Below are 15,602 nucleotides of genomic sequence, written 5' to 3'. Positions count from 1 at the left end.
TGCTCATAAAAATGAATAGGGAAGGTTTCCACCCCCTACAAAAGCTGCTGCATCCGTGGCCCAAGGCCGTCAAGGTCCACCCCAAGTTTGCAGCCAAACTTAGCAAGGTTGTCTACATGTTATGGGTTTGGGAGACAAGGAAATTAAAATTGAGAGGGTCGTGGATTCTTCCTCTCCATTCTCAGGCACCGAGACTAGGCATTGTGTATTCAGGGTTGGACGTTGCAGTTACTCCAGGTTCCATACTCAACATGTGAACATGGGAGTTAAGAGCCACCAAGGAAAGAGAACAGGGGACATTTGTCTTTCTGGGTCTGATTTACTCACGTAATATAGTCTTTTCTAGCTCCGCCCATTTGCCTGAGAGTTTGATGCCTTCATCTCTCTTTACAGCTGAATGGTATTCCGTAGTGTATACGTACCCCACTTTCAGGATCCATTTGTCAGTTGCAGGACATGCTGTTTCCGTTTCTAGGCTATTATAAATAGAGCAGCAGTAAACATGGCTGAGCAGTGAACATCTGTAGAATAGGATGCTAAGTTCTTTGAGCATATGCCAAAGAACTGGGTATGGCTGGGTCACTTATGGGATGTTTTGTTTTGTTTTGTTTTATTTTGTTTTTAATCTCTTTGAGAATTCTCCACACTGATGGCCAGAGTGGCTGCACCAATTTCCAGTGTGGTGGAGAGGTTTCAACAAGTTCCCTAAGTGTTTGCGATAGTGGCCTTTGGTTTTTCAATTTTCAATACTACTCCATTCTAAAGGGTTTCCATATGTTGGACTTGGGTTTGGATTGCTGAGGAACACACTGAGAAGTTGTCTATACATTTTCCTACATTGAAAAATTTTGAAAGTTAAGTATTTCCTTTTCCTCAGCTTAGTGTTAGTAAATAGGAATCGCAGCAAGAAACTGATACGTGGTAAGTACAGTTTTACATAGTGGGAGAGCCTCACTCAGGCATAATTTCTTACAGATGTGGATATTAAGCTCTATTGAAAATCTAAAGTTCTCCCCAAGTATTGGCATCAGAAAAAAGAAACAGACTTATATTTACATGATTCTATTTTTTTTCTTTTTCCAATTTTTTATTAGGTATTTTATTCATTTACATTTCAAATGTTATTCCAAAAGACCCCTATACCACCACCACCACCACCACCCCGCTCTCCTACCCACCCACTCCCACTTCTTGGCCCTGGCATTCCCCTATACTGGGGCATAAAATGTTTGCAAGACCAAGGGGCCCCTCTTCCCAATGATGGCCAACTAGGCCATCTTCTGCTACATATGCAGCTAGAGACATGAGCTCCGGGGGTACTGGTTAGTTCATAATGTTGTTCCACCTATAGGATTGCAGACCCCTTCAGCTCCTTGGGTGCTTTCTCTAGCTCCTCCATTAGGGGCCCTGTGTTCCATCTAATAGCTGACTGTGAGCATCCACTTCTGTGTTTGCCAGGCACTGGCATAGCCTCACAAGAGACATATATGATTTTAATAATGAGGGAGAAAGATAAATTCATCATTTGTTAACGAATTCCATTGTAGTATCCGGAAGCCTAATAAGTGGATTGTATCATTTCCTTTTCTAGAGACAGTAACTCAAGAACACATGGACCTTGGGAACTAAAGGTATGGTATGGCTAGCGGGTCAAACAGCATGCTCAGGAAAACGTAACACTATAGCCTGCTCGGTGCAGCGCATGTGCTTTGAGCCGAGCAGATGTGATGGATGGCTGCATTTGCTCCTGAGGATGGTATAGACCATGCTCGGAGAAAATGCACACACACCAATCCCTGCAAAGTCCATCTGAGAGATTGCCCTGGAAAAGGGAGTTCTGAGGCTACTCTTTAGGAATTGAAGTGTCCGTGTCAAGGTCCACGTGACCTAGCAAAGACGCAGGTTGACAGAGGCCACAGCCACTGTAGCGCTCATAAAAACCACTGGCCTGACCATATCACTACAGACTCAGGAGAAAGAAGACTTCAGGGGGGCTATTTTAAGAAAATGATTGCATTTGATATGTGAAACTCTGTGACAAGGTAAGTACTGTTTCCAACAAAAACTAGAGAAATATTAAGCACAGTCAGATAATGGAAGTGGCTATTCCCAGATGTCCTTCAGAGCCTGCATCTTGTGATCACTGCCATTTGTCTGCAGCTAACTGAGTTTCTTATTTAGACTGGAATGTTCTGTTCCAACCACTAACGTACAGGTCATAGTATCAAGTAGCTGGGTCAGATTGTTAGGGGTGTTTGTTCTATTGTTTTGTTTGTTTTCTAAAATTCTGTAAAAAGAATTAAAGTTGTCTACTCCAGTGTCGCTTACCAATTTATGTAAAGATGTGATATATCAAAATATATGCTTTGATTTATTTTTTTAACCTTTTTTTTAAAAAAAAAATCAATAAATTCCATTGTTTTTGGTTTTGGCCCTAGGAAACAGTGTTTACAGTCTTATTATTGATCACAGAGACTTCTTTCCCACATTAGTACCCTGGTCATTGAAGAGTAGAGGTGCCGTTGTGACACTCGGGGGAAGGCAGAAGACAAATTAATCACAATTTCGTGCTTATAGGATGGACTTTAGGAAGCATCTAAGGCAGTATGTGAGTCCACTGGGCGGGTGGCCTGCTTTGTCAGATAACAAAGTTCAACCAAACAAAGGAAAAGAGAGTGCTCAGAGAGCTAGAAGCTCCCTCAGCTCTGTCATTGCAGATGCTGTCTTAGAGACTTGCCTTCACCAAGAGAAAAAAGAACCAGCGCTGGCATCTGGACAGACCGAGGGGTCGTCCACCAACAGGTTACATTTTGGCTTAACTCTCCATTGGATGTCCCTAGCAGTGTTCACCTTGCCGAGTTTACTGTTGTTCTGGGAGCTGCTTCTACATGAGATGTCTTGATGTAACCTAATTTTTTTCACCCAACCTGGGCCTCCATGTAGTAACTCAAAAGAAGTATCTCACAAGAAAGGGTAGGCCTTGCCCTCCTGCCTTCCTGGGAGGTGTGTGGTGTGCCTGGCATGCCAGCCTCTGCCCAACAGCTTCAACCAACTTCCAGGTCTGCTGAGAGCAAGTGTCACAGGTGGTACCACGACGCCTTGGTCCTGTTTTCTCATCTTTTAATAATTAGCAAACACCTGCAATCCTACATTCCCAGTCGGCCATGGGGCACTCAGTGAAAACAAAAACCAACACATTCCTACCGAGCAGAGAATGCTGGGTGATAGTGGGGACCAGAAGACATCTCTGCTCTACAGGACAGTAAAGGATGAGTCTTTTTTTTTTTGTCACTCACTGAAAATCTACATTGAAGCAGCTCATCGATGAAGCACATCATCAGCCCTGTGTATGATAAGGCAGTGATAGTTCTGGGTAACTGTTGAGAGTTCCATCAAAATAGTCAACACTCTGTATTTCAGAACTAGTTAACTTGAAGTTATGCAGTCTTGGAGACTTGCCTTAGCCAAGAGAAAAAAAAACTAGAGCTGTGTCTGTGAAGTGTGTGTGTGTGTGTGTGGTGGTGGGGGGTCATAGGTGATCCCATCCCCATCAGAAGAGTGATGCCGAGTGAAAACAGAAAGCACTTGTCACTGAAGAAAGACACTTAGGTTCTGGGCGTCTGCTGCTTTATAATACAGCTTTAATGTAAGGGGGGTTTGGGTTTTTTTTTTTTATTTAACTCATTTATATGAGTACACTGTCACTGTCTTCAGACACACCAGAAGAGGGCATCAGATCCCATTACAGATGGTTGTGAGCCACCATGTGGTTGCTGGAAATTGAACTCAGGACCTCTGGAAGAGCAAGCAACCAGTGCTCTTAACTGCTAGCCATCTGTCCAGCCACTGTAAATGGGGATTTTGATCTTATTGCAAGAAAGTCCCATTTTTACAGAATAGACCTCTTAAGGTTTTCCCAGGAACTGTAATGGGACTGGCATTTCTTACCACTTTCTAGCAGTTACACCAGCACTTAGGCCAGCAGTGAGACAATCCCACAATCCTGAGTCAGACCATTCCCTTGAAATTAGCCTAGGTTAAGCTAAGCCCAGTGAGAGAATGAAATAGGCAAGAAATCCGAAACAGTATTTCACAGGCTGTAGTTAGGTGTTGATGAGACTGAGAGCCACAAGAACAGTTGGTGAGACTGCAAACTGCTCCACCACCTTGTAAAGTATTTACTAGTATCTATTTATGATAACCATGCAGCATCCTGAATTCCACAGTTCCATTGCTCACTATATATCCAACGTGTGTGTGTGTGTGTTACCAAGACATGCAAAAACGCCCTTAGCATTAATTACACTAGTTTCAAATTGGAAATGACTGCAGGGTCTGTCAACGGAATGCATAGAGTGAATAGGATGTGCTAATAGGATTAGCAAGGAAAGGAGCTGGCTTATGCTCTGTGTGACCACTTCAGTGAATCTCACAGACACAATGAGCAAAAGAAACCAACCAACCAACCATCCAACAAATGAAAATGTCCTGGCTAATTCCCACTGGAAGAGTTCAAAGACTAGCCAAATGGAATGGGAATGGTTACAAAGGAAGCCTAGGATGTGCTAGTATCCTTTTCTTTTGGACCACGATGGTGATGGCTTCTGTTCATAGTTTATGCATGTTCATAGTAACTGTATACTTCAATTGAAGTTTCTTGTTTGTTTTGAGGCAGAGTCTCATTGTGAATCCCTGGATGACCTGGACCACACAATATAAACCAGGACCTTGCCTCTAACTCACAGAGATCTCCCTGCCTCTGACTCCCAAGTGCTGGGCTAAAAGGTTTTCACCACCTCGCCTGGCTGAAGTTTCTATTTCTTAATGAGTGAAGTCAAATTAGCACAGTACTAAGAGAGCTCACAGCTCTGGTATGAGAACAGTTCCCTGAAGCTTTTGGAAGACCGAGCTTTCTTCATGTTGTGTGTGTGTGCATGGACCACGTGTAAACGCCATGGTTGTACAGGTACCTGCTGAGGCCTGCAAAGGATGTCAGAGTCACCAGAGCTGGGGTTGAAGGCAGTTGTAAGCTTCTGTTAGTGCTAGGAACTGAACTCCTGTCCTCAGTGAGAGCAATAAAAGCAGGAAGCACTCTTAGCCCCTGAGCAATCTCTTCTCCCCCACATTCTTTATTTCTGCAACACATGTGTAGCAGAAAGTAGAGATTATCTGCTTTGGCCCCCACTGTGAGCAGTAAGGCGTTTTGGAGTCCTTTGGCGGGGTTAGGGATCTAACTCTGTAGTAGAACACTTGTCTGATGCATGAGGCCCTAAGTCAATCCCTAGGATTTCAAAAATAACTAAAAATAATAAACCGCTTTTCAAGCTCATCTGGCATTCTAGTGAGCCACAAAGAACAAACAAAACACCCTCCACTGATTGCAGTAAGAAGAAAGGTATGGCTGGAAGACTAGTAGAAATCAATTCTTTGATTACTAGCTATTCCCTCAAGGAAAATGAATCACCAGATGTCCGAGGTAGAGTCTCACTGTATAGACCAGGCTGCCCTTAAACTTACAGTCCTCCAGCAGGGCGGTAGTGGCACATGCTGTTAATCCCAGCACAAGGAAGGCAGAAGCAACGGGATGTCCGAGTTCAAGGCCAGCCTGGTCTACAGAGTGAGTTCCAGGACAACCAAGGCTTCACAGAGCAACCCTGGCTCCATAAAAACAAAAGGAAACTTACAGTCCTCCAGCTTCAGCCTCCCAAGTGTTGGAGTGATAGGTGCATTCTACCATCATGCCCACTAAGAAGACCAAAGTGGGGCCTTGTGCAGACCTGTAATCACAGCACTCCTGACAGGCAGAAATACCCACAGACCATTATGGGGTCTACATAGTGAGTTCTGAGCCAGCCAGGGGTGTATAGCAAGATCTCCTACATACATATTCCACATATAGGATATTCCAGAATAGGCACAGTGACATGAGGGAACTCACAGCTCTATTAGAATGACTGAGAGAGTGCAGTTGACAAGAACTGAGAAATAGGCAGGTGAGATGGATTCACAGGTTACAGTGACCCGAGTTCGATTTCACAGTGCGTGAAAGAGCTAACTCCAGAAAGTACTCTGGTCTCTGTACACATGCTGGGGCACTGCACACTCTCACAATAGTAATGGGATGTCTTTAATTTTACAAAGAACTGTAAAAAGACTCTTCAGAGTTTATCCTGTTTGCAAAGTGACAAGTTAGCTTGCTGCTCAAGCACACCCATGACACCTGGGTCAGAGACAAAGGGTTTCAATCATCCACCGTGCCACTAGCCGCATATCGTCATGTTTTTGCACTGGGTCCTCTCACTCTAGGGTGACACAAAGGAGCCCAGGTACAGACCATGCACACTGAGATTTTGTGTCAGAACTGAGGGAAAACAAATGGGCTTAGGGGCTAGAAATCTTTATAAAAGTAACTGGATTTGTCCTTATTTTCCCTGAAAGGAGAAATTAACTTAATGTCAGATAACAAATCTGACTCTTGCTCCAGAGGGAACCTCTGTCTTTGAGACTGTTCATTCTATAGCATGTTTGAAAAGAATTGTCCTTTGCTTGTAAGGAAGCTGAAATGGCGACCCATCAAATAAGTTCCAGTGGTAGATCACACAAGCTTTTACAAACTCAAGAAAAGAATTGGTGTGGACAAACTAAAGGATAATCATAAACGGGGAATTCATTTTTCTTGGGTCTGGGAAGGTGGCTCAGTGAATAAAGTGCCTGGCATACAAACATCAGAACCTCATTTTAGACTCCCAACAATAATCACAAAAATCTCTGTGGCTGACGACTTTTCACTTCAATTAAGAGACTTTTAATTCAGATATGAAGAGCAGCCAAGGCCAGGTCAGGCCACACACAATCCCTGGAACCACTCTGATATACATCACGAGCCTGTAGTCAGAGCAGGTCTGTCCCACATGGTCATTCTGAGGCTCAGGGTGACCTGCAGCTCTAAGGAGGTGAAGATCAGGTCAGCTATGAGTAGGACCCAGCTTGGCAGAGATCTCGAGGAAGGTGTGCCAGGATGAAGGCCAAGACTGAGAGTGTAAAGAGGGAGAAGCCTTGTGCCTGAAGCAGTGTCAGGGGCAAGTGAAGAGACAAGACCAGGAAGCTCCCAGACCCGAACTACCTGTATCACCAGCAGCCATGAGGGAAGGTGAGGTCAGGGAAATAGAGATATTTAATCTTAGCTGTCAACAAAGAGATCTGAAATGATCTGAGAGATGGGCCTTTGGGCTTGCCTGTAGGAGATTATCTTAATTAGGTTAACCGTTATAGGAAGAGCCATCCACTATGGACAGTGGCACCACTCCCTGGGTTGTGTTCCTGGTTTGTAGGAGCATGGTAGAGCTGTCCTGGTGACCAAGGCAGGTGAGATGGCCCTGAGGGTATGAGCATGAGGAAGCTGGCCCTGCCACTCTGCCATACAGTGACGTGGGTGAGGAAGAGATGCCCCCCTCACCCCTCACCACCTGTGGCTGTAGAAGAAACCTGGCCCTGGGCTCATGAGAGTAGGAGAGCTGGCCCTGCCCCTCACTGACTGTAGCACTCAGGGACCTGGCCCTGTACCTTGCCTGGGTAGCACAGTAGAGCTAGCCCTGGTGACAGGGGTGTCGGTGAGCTTCCCTGAGGACAGACTCCCTGAGCAGGAGAGCTGCCCCTAGCCCTTGGCAGCTGTGGCATTGGGTGAGCTAACAGGGGCAGTGCTGAGTGTATACCCAGGTGGTGTGAATGCAGGAGAGCTGGCAGGCTGACCAACACAGCTTACCACCCAGGCCTGGATTCAGGACTTAGAGTTGGCCCACCCCAACATCCATCCCATTTATAAACTGTTGGAGCATGCGAAGGAACTGGTCCTGCAGATCGAAATCTATGGGATCTCTGTGACACAGAGCAACAGTTGGATACCTGAGGGGGTGCAGACAAAAGTTTATACCGTGTACCACACTACAGCTTCCACAAGAAGATGGGTTTGATATTGGGGTATTTTTTTGGAGGGGGGTGAGATTACAAGGGCAAAGGGCAGATATAAAAGGATGGGGAAATGAATGGGATTGGAGAGCAGGGTGTGAGATACACAAAGAATCAATAAAATGTTTTCTAAAGAGAGAAAGGGAGCTGGGTGCAGCATTCGCTACTCTCTAACTACTGGATACAATGTGACCAGTTGCCCCGAGAGCTTGGTAACGTCTCCACTTCTCCATGACAAGCTCTACCTCAAATTGTGAGCCAAAATACGCCCTTTCTTCCTTAAATTGCTTTTGTGGCATCAATAGGAAAAGTAACCAAGGGTGATTCTCTACCTGGTCACTCTGGGGCCCAGAGCAGGAGCAGAGCTGACAGAGGGAAAGTCTGGAGTGATGATGAGCACTAGAGGATAAAGCCCATTACACAGCACACCATGTCTGCGCATGCCATTGGTAAGCCATGTCCCCACAGCTGGACCCAAAGACTGGGGAAGAATGCTAAAAGTTACAGTGATAAAGGATACAAATACAGAGGTGTGAGAAGAATGTGGGCCAGCCACTTATTACATCCTCTGCTGGAGTATGTGGGGCGTGGGCTGTCAGGTGATTCCATCCCCCTCGCTCCTGAAGCTTGCAGCTTCCCATGATGCTCTAGTGCCAAGTGAACAGCAGCACAGCAGCAACCTGGAGCTTCCATGCTCTACAAAGAGTCCAGCAGACCTGTCCTGGTGGGGTTTGGTCAGCATAACACAACCTAGAGTTGTCTGGGAAAAGAGAACCTCCAATACCACCATCAGATTAGACTCTAAGCAAGTCTATGGGGGCATTTGCTTGATTAATGATTGATGATAAAGGACCCAGTTCACTGTGTATGGTGCCACCTTAGGACAGGTGGTCCTGGGTTGTATAATTAAGCAGGATGAGCAGGCCATGAAGAGCAAGCCAGCAAGCAGCCTTCTTCCACGGTTCCTGCTTCAGCTCCTGTTTGAGTTGCTGCCCTGACTTCCCTTGAAGATGTGTGGCCAAAGAAATTCACTCCTCCCTTAGCTGCTCTGCGGTCAGTGTTTCTCACAACAATAAAAAGCAAGGACAAAGGCTATGTCGTTAGATGCATTTTCTGTTTCTGGCTCTCTGAAAAGTTTGTCTTACTGAATGCAGCCATTACCCCTTGTGTTTTGAGTTTGTATTTTTACTTTAATTTATTACATATCACAGTCATTAGTTTGGAACAGTCACTAGTCAAAGATACCTTTGAACCAAGAATTTACACTGTGACTTGAAGTCAAATATGGAAGATGTCTGATATTTCCTGTCTTTTGTTTGTGTGTTTGTTTGGTTGGTTTGGTTTTGTATATTGTTGTTTTAATGAGACAGGGTTTCTCTGTGTAGCTCTGCTATCTCTTGTCAGTTTAAAAATAATTTTGAAAATATCCATTAATACTAAAATATGCCTAAATTTAATGTATTACCCAAAAAAGTTTTCTTAAGGACAATAAAATTATTTCAACTTAATGCATTTTAATAGGATTTGATACACTACTATCCTTAAAAAAACTTAAGATGGGAAGAAACTAGGTGCTATGAGGTTTCCTTTGCTCACAACCTTTCCAAAGGTTGGTGGAAGGAAAATAATGGATCTGTTGGCATCAGTAGGATGTAGTAGCTTTTGCTACCCCACTGAGTTATCCATGTGAACAATCATTGTATCTATACAACAAATGGGGGTTCTCTTAGGATATGTCCTTGGTGAAATACCTTGGGAAAGGCTAGTCTTTGGAACCATTCCTATTTGAAAAATTGCTGTAAATTTGGTGCTAGTAGATTCAATCATTTCTGCAGAAACAATGAGGTCCAATTCTTAATGACATACGTTAATTCTCTTGTACTTGCTAACATCTATTTTTAGCAGATCATGGGCAATGCAAATCAATGCTCTGATTACAGAAATTGTAACAATGTGAGATTTAAAACCCTGCCTAACTATGTAGTTCTGGAAAGAGTAAAAGATTTTTTAACAACCTCTTTCAGGTTACATAAGTAGGTATTTCTTAATGGTATGTTGTTTCAAGTTGCATAAAGGTAAATGATGTTAGTCTTACTATTTTTAATTTTTCCTACTGAGATAAAATACAAGTTGGTCCGTTACACATCATTTGTCACCATGTCAAGGTGATGGGGAATGATTCCACCAGCTTAAGTGTCATGGTGTGCTGCGCAAAGGCTCCCCCACATTGAGTGTCATCGCGTGCTGCACATCTGTGGCACTAGGACAAATTTTATCCAATCACCAACCTCAGAAGTTATAGCTTAAAACACGAGGTAGCCTTAGTTCTAAATATGGTATTTGTATTTCTATTTTAAAATTGGACATTTATTCTATTTTATGGAATGAAGTGTTACTTGGTCCTAGAATAAAAATTAAACCTGGATGTAATCCCAGTGCTGGGAGGTGGGGGCTGAAGCAGAAGGATCACCAAGAATTCAAGGTGGGGGCTGAAAGAAAATAAAACTTGAGACCTGTGATCCATGTAATGTATATCAAATAGCCCAAAGAGTTATTTGTGAGCTTTGAAACCTGGGGCTGAGAACATAGCAGAACAGGCCAGGACATGCCCGGGCAGGCCTGTCGTTAAGACATTCCTGAGGCTGCTTGGCCATAAAGATAAAGAGAGATAAAGAGAATTACATGCCGGACTGACCCGGTGCCTCCCTATCCCCTGCCCTTCTGACCTAAGTTAAATGTTAACAGGCTGCTGATGTTTAAATGGACCAATCATGTGAAACCGCACCAATTCCTCCCTGCTGATGTTTAACCAATCATGTGAAACCGCACCAATTCCTCCCCCAGCCCCAGCCCCTTTTCTTTAAAAACTCCTAGTTTCCAAGCCTTGTGGTCAAAACCACTGTCTCCTGCGTGAGACACGTTTCAATCCGGAGCTCTGCCATTAAACTATCTCATGTTTTTACATCAAGATGGTCGTCTGTTGATGATTCTTGGGTGCACACCGAATCGGGAATTGAGGTTTCCCCACTAGGTTCTTTCAGGGCTACAAAATGAATTCCAGGACAGCCTGGGCTGAAAGTAAGACCCTTTATTAACTTCATCCAATAAAATAATAAAAATATAAGTGGTGATTAGAATCAAGACTTTCCCTCAAGTGAGAGCTCAGATTTAAGATATCACCAGTGGATTTAGTAATTTAGAGCAGGGGTTTACCACATAATCCATGTCGGTCTTGAACCTTTTCTTTCAGGTTCTGTTTTATCTGGTTTTTTTTTGTTTGTTTGTTTGTTTTTTGTTTGTTTTTTTTTGGTGTGTGTGTGTGTGTGTGTGTGCTGTTTTGGTTTTGTTTTGTTGTTGTTGTGTCAGGGTTTTACGTTGTAGACCCAGCTGGCCTTGAACTCATAGAGGTCCATTTGCCTGTATCTTCCATGTGCTGAGACTAAAAGTGTGTGCCATCACACCAGACCTGTCTTGAATTTTTGATCTTCCCTTCTCAGACTTGGGGACTATAAGTGTGTGCCACCACTCCTGACTTTGGGATATCAGAATAACCAATTCAAGAGGCTACTGAAAACAAGGCAGTTTTTAATATATCATTTTTCAGAAAAGAATGCCAACATAGAGGCAATGAAAAGATGGCCACCATGCTGATTTGGCATGAGACAGTGGTTTTAATGTTCCCCAGTCTCAAGAAACCATAAGCCAGGACTTGTCCAGTTCTCAAATCTCCATCCTGCTCCATTCAGATACAAAACCATGGTGGTCTGAATGCTTCCCATTGGCTTGCATGTTTGAGTGCTTGGTCCCTGGTTGGTGGAACTGTTTGGAAAGGATTAGGCTTTTATTAGAGTGGTGTGTTGCTGGGGGTTGGCTTTGAGGTTTCCCAGTGTCTCTCTCTGCCTCCTACTCACACATCAAGATGCAAGCACTCAGCTGTCCCTGGCACTATGACTGTGCTCTGCCATCATGGATTCAAGGCCTCAGAAACCATCACCCCATGTTAAGTGCTGTATTGTATGCTCCAGTCAAGGTGGCCTGTAGAAACGTAACTAAGATTCTTATCTAATGAATAACCTGGGCCTTGAGATTTTCCTCTTCTGGTCCCAGGTTCAATCACACAGCAGACTAACTTTCCAGTTTTCAGCGTTCTGAGACAATCAGCTGCAGCCACCAGCTGGGGCAGAGAGGAGTCTACCGCCCCCCCCCCCCAATCTCTCTGTTACTGATAAACTCTAAGCCCCTCACTGTAACAATGGACCATAACAACTTGTTTCTTTATAAGGCTTCTTGGGATGATTTTTAAATAGACTTGAAGAATAATCTGAACAATCAAGAATGGGGGGAGGGGGAGCACATGACTATAACCCCATCGTTTAGGATATTGAGTCAAGAAGGTTGTACAAGTTCAGGCTAGCCTGGGCTCTTCAGATGAGACCCTATCTCAAAAGAACAAAAGCAAAAGCAGGAGGAACAATGGAAAGAAAAAAAAATCTTGGGAGAGCATATGACCCTGCACAGGTGATGGCCTTGGTTTGTTACCCACCCCCCAGCATCATAAACAAACAACCCTCCCTCAACGAATTGCTCCCCTTCTCCTTTATTTGTGAGAGTTTGTTTTGTTTTGAAGACAAGGTCTAACTTAGCATGTAGACCACGCTAGCTTCAAGTTTGCTATGTAGTTGGGACTATAGGTGTGTGCCATCATACCTGCTTTTCAATAAATTCATTTTAAAAATAAGCTCTGTATCACAGGAAAGAACTCCTGAAACAATTGCTATGAGAACCAACCAACACAACGTCTTGTTAAGTTCTGGACGCCTACAGCTTGAACCTGTAAATGATTGCTGCTTGTTAAGATGGGCGATTGGTAGGTGCTACATGGACATTCATTCCCGAGGTCAGCTGCCCTAAATGAAAGAGATTTGAAGGGATACTTGTTGCGGGAAATATTAAAAAAGAACCAGCATCTTCCTGAGCTTGTGCCGGCAACTCTCCGCCCCGACATCCTGGCCAGCCAGGCACTGGTGGGCAATGGCTGACCTGGTTTTATCTCATGGTGACTCTGACTCAGAACTCCAGCTTCTCTCCACCCAGCTCACTAGGTTCCCACTGGCAGGTCTTTACCACAACAGCACCATGCTTTAATACTATCACGGCCTTTGTGGTACACATCAGGCAAACCCAAACTTTGCTGCCATACCTTTCTCTCTGGAACTCAGTAGAGTTGCTGCAAGAAGGAAAACACCACACAAACTTAATTCAGAAACAATGGTAACAATCTCTGGGTGCAGCAACTAGAATCCTAATCTTGTAAGACATATTAAATCCAATTTCTCTGGTGGCAAATCCTCCCCTCCCCCTCCCTCCTCCCTCCCCCTCCCCTCCTCCCTCTCCCTCTCCCTTTCCTTCCCCCTCTCCCTCCTCCCTCTCCCTTCTCCCTCCCCCTCTCCCTTTCCTTCCCCCTCTCCCTCCTCCCTCTCCCTCCCCCTCTCTCCTCTTCCTCCCTGTCTCTCCCCTCCCTCCTCCCACTCCTCTTCCTCTCCAACTTGGAAGTTCCTCCTACTCATTGATAGGCTCCTTTATTCATTAGGGGATTGGTTCACAAGAAGTTACCTTAGTACTTGACTCACTCCTTGTCTTCAGCCCCTTCCAAGACATCAGGATTAGCATCAAAATACAAACAGCACCAGGCCCATGCACAACCGATACTTTCTCCCCTGACTCAGTATCTCTAAAATGTGACCTCCGGGAATCAGCAAGGGTTCTCACCACACCCAACAAGGCCCGGCCCTCTCCTTCTTGCAGTAATAATGACTGTGCAGACAAAGACTGGGAGATAATCCTTCAAAGTCAACCAGAAAGAGGTTATGACTTGTCTCAGGTTTACAGCATTTATTGTTATTCTAGTGTGCTCAAGAGAAATTTCAAATCCACAGCACCGCTGTAGATCAAGACCTGTTGAGTTCTCAAGACTCAGAATGGATGCAAGGATTGAGCCAAGAGCAAGACCCTGGGTTCCAGCCCCAAACCAAACAGCACTTGGCAGGTAGAGGAAGGAGCTGTGAGAGTTTTCTGCCTTTTCTGGGGGTCTCACAGCAAGGCTCCTTCTCAAGAAACAAACAAAAAGCAGACTGGGTTCTTGTTCTTTTAGCTTATTTGGAGGAAAGTGGGCTTGATACAAAAACAAGGAAAGGAAGAATCTGGCCTATAGCAGAGGGAGGATGTTGTAAGTTTTCACTGAGTAAGACTTCAGGGAAGTCGGGCGTGGTAGCACACGCACTTTAATCCCAGCAGAGGCAGGTGAATTTCTGAATTCAAGGCTAGCCTGGTCTACAAAGTGAGTTCCAGGACAGCCAGGGCTGCTACACAGAGAAACCCTGTCTTAAAAAACCAAAAACCAAAAAAAAAAAAAAAGACTCCAGGGAAGCACGTGGATACATATGATTGATTTCCTTCAACTCTCTCTCTCTCTCTCTCTCTCTCTCTCTCTCTCTCTCTCTCTCTCTCTCTCTCTCTCTCCTGCACGCCCTTGTGTGTGTGTGTGAAAAGCCTAAGGTACAGAACTGCCACCCTTAGGTATTATTAGCATCTTCATCATCAGCAACTAGTGCTACCTGCACAGGAAGTAGAAGGCCCTACGGTTCTTTCTTAACCTCATCTAGTGAAGAATATAATTGCTATTGGAATTTGGGGGTTCCTATCTGGATCATCAGGTGATAAGAGGGAAACTTGGGTCCCCTCTTGGGGTCCTTGGTCTCATTAATAACATAATTTAAGAATGGGATCAACTAGATGCTCAGTAACAATTTTATTAGAGTTTAAAAGATACCCCAGACAGAAGAGATGTGACTCTCAACAGCTCTCTGTAGAATGGAGGAGAGAGAGATACAGGGTGGGGCAAGCCACATCAGCTGACATAGAGGAGGTGAGTCACATGTCCAACAAGCGGCAATATTGCTCGGAAGGAAGCTTTAGAGAGTTAGGAGGCCCCAAAATATCGGGCTAATCCAAAACATCAAGGAAAGCATGCCTAGAAGAAGAATGGAAAGAAGAAACAATTCAAAAAAGCCAGAAGACTTACAAAGCTGTGGCCAACCAATTAGGTACTGCACTAGGGGTAAAGAGTCTGTGGAGGAAAAGTTAACTGTCTCATTAAAACACGTTTTTCCACCTACTTCTATTGCATGGCTTAAGATCAGTCCTCCTTGGAGTCCCTTAGCCAAAGTGATTGACCTGACTCAGCAGGGATGCCAGTCCTCCATCCAGGCCAGAGATACTATACGCTTTACCAGGGGAGTTTTTCCTTACTCTAATGTAATGAAATTAAGTCTCATTCATAAGTCATTCAAATACCAGCGTCAGCTAATCTATCAGGATCTAGCCTACCAGAAAATAGCAAGGTGGCTACTCCTGCACAGTGCATTGTTATTCTACTTCTCTTTATCACGTCACCTGGCTGGCCCCACAGCACCTGGATTCCTGGACGAAACAAAAGATCCCTCTGGCTGATCCCATTCATGCTCCTGTAGAGTCTATTTCAACACAGCAGCTAGGGGCGTGGCTTTCAGGCCCTTTGGGATCTGGCCTATTATATACTCCTTCATCCACTGTGCCAGGCACACTGGTTGGTCTTCCCC

The sequence above is a fragment of the Mus caroli genome, unplaced genomic scaffold, assembly GCF_978045245.1.
Source record: "Mus caroli unplaced genomic scaffold, Mus_caroli_1 scaffold_2, whole genome shotgun sequence".
NCBI classification, from domain to species: domain Eukaryota; kingdom Metazoa; phylum Chordata; class Mammalia; order Rodentia; family Muridae; genus Mus; species Mus caroli.
Note: the sequence above shows the minus strand (reverse complement) of the source record.